The sequence below is a fragment of the Marmota flaviventris genome, chromosome 5 (assembly GCF_047511675.1).
Source record: "Marmota flaviventris isolate mMarFla1 chromosome 5, mMarFla1.hap1, whole genome shotgun sequence".
NCBI classification, from domain to species: Eukaryota; Metazoa; Chordata; class Mammalia; order Rodentia; family Sciuridae; genus Marmota; species Marmota flaviventris.
This window is the reverse complement of record NC_092502.1, coordinates 60,569,045-60,573,560: the sequence shown is the minus strand read 5'-3', so window position 1 is coordinate 60,573,560 and position 4,516 is coordinate 60,569,045. Positions and strand designations below refer to the sequence as shown.

The window sequence follows — 4,516 nt, the reverse complement described above, 5'->3', positions numbered from 1 at the left end:
TTCCTGTTATCCCTAGTTTTTATTGTGTTTTGAACATAAAACGGTGCTGTATTTTGTCAAATGCTTTTTCTGTGTCTAGTGAGATGATCATATGATTCTTATCTTTAAGTCAATTGATGTGATGAATTATATTTATTGATTTCTGTATGTTGAACCAACCTTGCATCCCTAGGATGAATCCCACTTGATCATAGTGCATGATCTTTTTGGTATGTTTTTGTATTCAATTTGCCAGAATTTTATTGAGAATTTTTGTATCTATGTTCATTAGAGATATTGGTCTGAAGTTTTTGTTTTTTTAAAATGTGTCTTTCCCTGGTTTTGAAATCAGGGTGATACTGGCCTCATAGAATGAGTTTGGAAGTGCTGCTTTTTTTTTTCTATTTTCTGAAATAAATTGGAGAGTGTTGGTATTAGTTCTTCTTTAAAGGTATTGTACAATTTGGCTATGTATCCATCCAGTCCTGGACTTTTCTTTGTTGGTAGTCTTTTGATGGCATCTTCTAATTTGTCATTTGAAATTGATCTGTTTAAATTGTGTATATCATCATGATTCGATTTGGGCAAATTATATGACTCTAGAAATTTGTCAATGCCTTAAATATTTTCTATTTTATTGGAGTATAAGTTTTCAAAGTATTTCTAATTATCTTCTGTATTTCTGTACTGTCATGATATTTTCTTTTTCATTACATATGTTAATGATTTGCGTTTTCTCTCTCCTCTTCATCAGCATAGCTAAGGGTCTGACAATTTTATTTTATTTTTTCAAAGAACCAGCTGTTTGTTCTGTCAGTTTTTTTTCAATTGTTTCTTTTGTTTAAATTTTATTGATTTCAGCTCTGATTTTAATTATTTTTCCTGTCTTCTACTGTTTTTGGTGTTGATTTGTCTTTTTTCCTAGGGCTTTGAGATGTAATGATAAGTCATTTATTTGTTGATTTTTTCTTCTTTTAAGTAATGAACTCAATGCATGAACTTTCCTCTTGAACTGCTTTCATAGTGTCCCAGGGATTTTGATATGTTGTGTCTATGCTCTCATTACCTCTAAGAATTTTTAAAATCTCCTCCTCGATGTCTTCTGAACTCCTTCTCTGACATGTTATCAGCTTTGCTGTCCATGAGTTCTGTTATTATAGTATCCTGGTTTGTTTGGGGCACTTTCCTCCTTTGTTTTTTTCATGTTGTCTATGTGTCTTCCTTTCTGGCAGTGTGGATTTGAGATATTACACTTTCTTCCCTAAATTCTTGTAGTACCCATGCAGATTGTCTGTACCTCACCTTGATGTTGGGCTTCCAGACCCTGCTAGGGTCCCTTAGTGTATGCTACTGCATCTAAGGTTGGTGGCAGCAATAACAGAGATAACTCGAGATAATAGTTAAGTGTTTCAAGATGGAAGCAATGTCTTACAGAGATGGGGCTGCAAGAGTGGGCTTCATACTCCATTTGGGATGCCTGCTCTGAGATGCAGCTGCTTGTATGCCCCTGTCATCAAAAAGTTAGGAGTTACTGTGTGGGGAAGGCTATGGTAATGACTGCGGTGTCCCAATATGGAAGTGGGTTAGGCTTAGGCTTCCAGGTGTTTGTGTGTGGGTGAACTTGGACCTACCCTGGACCTGGTTGCACAAGGTGGTGTGGACAGATCTGGGCTGGGCCTGACTCCTGCTGTAGTCTGCTAGTTGGAAGAGGTGGTTCTGTGCCAGAAGATGGGCTTCAGCAGGTGCCTGCTAGTGAAGGGGTGGATCTAGGCCTACTGTGAGCCTGGTCCGCACACAGGCTGGTGTGGGTGTATCTGGGCGGCTGGGCTTGACCTCGTGGTAGTCTGCTGGTCAGAAGGGATGGTCCTTTGCTAGAGGCTAGGCTCTGGCTGGTTTCTGCCCCGCTGGTGGAGCAGTGGACCAAGGCCTACTGTGAGCCTGGGTCCTGCACAGGCTAGTGTGGGTGGTGGTCTGGGCAGTCCTGCATCAGAGGTTAGGCTCTGGTGGATGTCTGACTTCTGGCTTTCTAGGCTGACTTGGTGACCTTGCCATCTCCAGTAAACTTCTTGTCTCCTCCTTTGATGACACCCACAGCAACTGTCTGCTTCATATCATGAAAAGCAAAACAACTCAGAGGAGGAAAGTCATAAAATCTCTCAACAAACATGGGCTTTCCTGTTACCATATCAATTATGGTAGCATCACCAGATTTCAAGAATCTAGGACCATCTTTCAGCTTCATACCAGAACCATGATCAATCTTTTCTTTCAGCTCATTAATCTTGCAAGCAGTGTGAGCCTTGTGACAGTCCAGCACAGTGGCATAGCCAGCACTAATTTGTCCTAGATGGTATATGATAATCAATTGAGTAATGAAACTAGCTGCTTCTATTGGTGGATTATTTTTGCTGTCACCACCAACATGGCAGTGATGGAGATCTTTGACAGACACATTCCTGATCTTGAAGACTACATTATCCCCAGGAAAAGCTTCAGTCACACCTTCATGGTGAATTTCCATCATCTTTACTTCAGTTGTGACATTGACTGAAGCAAAGGTGACCACCGTGCTTGGCCCACAGGGACAGTACCAATACCACCAATTTGTAGACATCCTGGAAGGGCAGATACAAAGGCTTGTCAGATGAGTGAGTTGGTGGCAGGATGTAAGCTACAGCTTTGAGCAGAGTGGTTCCACAGGCACTGCCATCTTTATGGGTGACTTTCCAAAGCAAATTAGCCCTTGTCTCCAGAATGTTGTCACCATTCCAACCAGAAATTGGCACAAATGGTACTTTGTCAGGATTGTAGCCAATTTTCTTAATGTAGAAACTAAAATAATTTCCTTATATCTCTTCTGACTGTAGGGTGTCTTAGTGGAATCCATTTTGTTAACACCAATAATTACCCAGTGTGAAAGCCAGAAGGGCATGTTCATGGGTCTGCCCATTCTTGGAGATACCAACTTCAAATTCACCAGCACCATTAGCAACAGTCAGGACAGCACAATCAGCCTGAGATATGCCTGTAATCATGTTTTTGACAAAGTCTTTATGTTCTGGGGCATCAATGATGGTCACATAATACTTGCTGATCTCAAATTCCCACAGGGAGATGTCAACAGTGATTCTATGGTCAAGCTTAGCTTTCAGTTTATCCAAGACCCAGGCATACTTGAAGGAGCACTTTCCCATCTTGGTAGCTTTCTTCTCAAAATTTTCAGTGGTGTTTTGTTGATCCTACCACATTGTAGATCATATGGTCAGTAGTGATGAACTTGCCCAGATCTACATGTCTAATGATAGTGATGTTAATCTGAATCTTTTCCTTTTCCATTTTGGCTTTGCTTTAGTGTTATAACACCTGTGTTCTGGCAGCAAGCACATTGTGGCAGTTTAGGAAAATCTCTTTATCTTTCAGAGCATTTCATAGTATCATTTACAGATTCACCTCATTTTTAGTGATCTCATGGTATCCTTTCATGTAAATATATTCAAGAAGTCTCCTAATAATAAACTTTGAGATGACTTCCTGTTTTGTTTGGTTTTTACAAACTGCTGTTAAAACAGCCTTGTAACGTATATTTGGATGGAGTATTTTAGAAAATATATTCATAGAAAAAATTTCTAGTAGTGTAATTGCCATATTAAAAAATTTGAAAAACAATTTTCTATACTTCTGTACTAAATAAAGCATTATAAAGCTTTGGTCCTATTTAAACTGACTTTTTTTCCACATTTCCTGTGTATAGAACCATATTTTAAAAGATAACATTTTTTCTAATAATTTTATCTATTATTTTATTTCCTCATTTTTTGCTTTGGTTATAATTAGGAAATATGACTACAGTGTATCTTGCCATAAATTTCTTTCATTTTATCCTGTATGAAATTTACTCAGCTTCTTGAATCTGTAGGTTTATTCTTTTCTTTATGAAAGCCAAGGACATGAATGCAAGATCTCACATTTCCATGAGACATTGTTCATTCTTTATCTTTCTGTTGTTCAGATTGGGCAATTTCTACTGTTCTTTCAGTTCACTGATACTTTTCTCTGTCCCCTCGAATCTGCTTCTGAGTCCACCTACTGAATTTTTAATTTTCAGTCACTTTACTCCTAAAATTTCTGTTTTTTCTTTATATCTTCTATTTATTTGCTGAAACTTTCTATTTTTTTCATTTGTTCCAAGCACATATGTAATTGTTTCTTAAAGATTTTTTATGATGGCTACCCAAATAAACTTCTTTTTTTTTCCAAATAAACTTTGATAGTTCTGATATCTCTGTTATCTTGATTGGCATCAAGATTGTCTTTTTTTCCCTTTAGTGTGAGATTTCCCTGCTTTTTAGTGAGTTTTTTTTTTTTTAAATTGAGATGTGAACATTTTGGGCATAACAAGGTGAGGACTTAATGATCCTTATGTTTTAGTTGATGTTCTATGAAAATACTTCAGCAGCAGGGTGGGGCGGGGTAGAGTACTACATTGTTACTTCAAGGCAAGGTAGAAGTCCAATTTTCTCTATCATAAGACTACATG

At 38.0% G+C, this 4,516-nt stretch overlaps 1 pseudogene; it reads right to left on the bottom strand.

Annotated features, from left to right (window-relative positions):
• Positions 1-1,972: 1,972 nt before the first annotated feature.
• LOC114103574 (putative elongation factor 1-alpha-like 3) lies at positions 1,973-3,315 on the bottom strand (annotated as a pseudogene).
• Between the last annotated feature and the right edge of the window lie 1,201 nt (positions 3,316-4,516).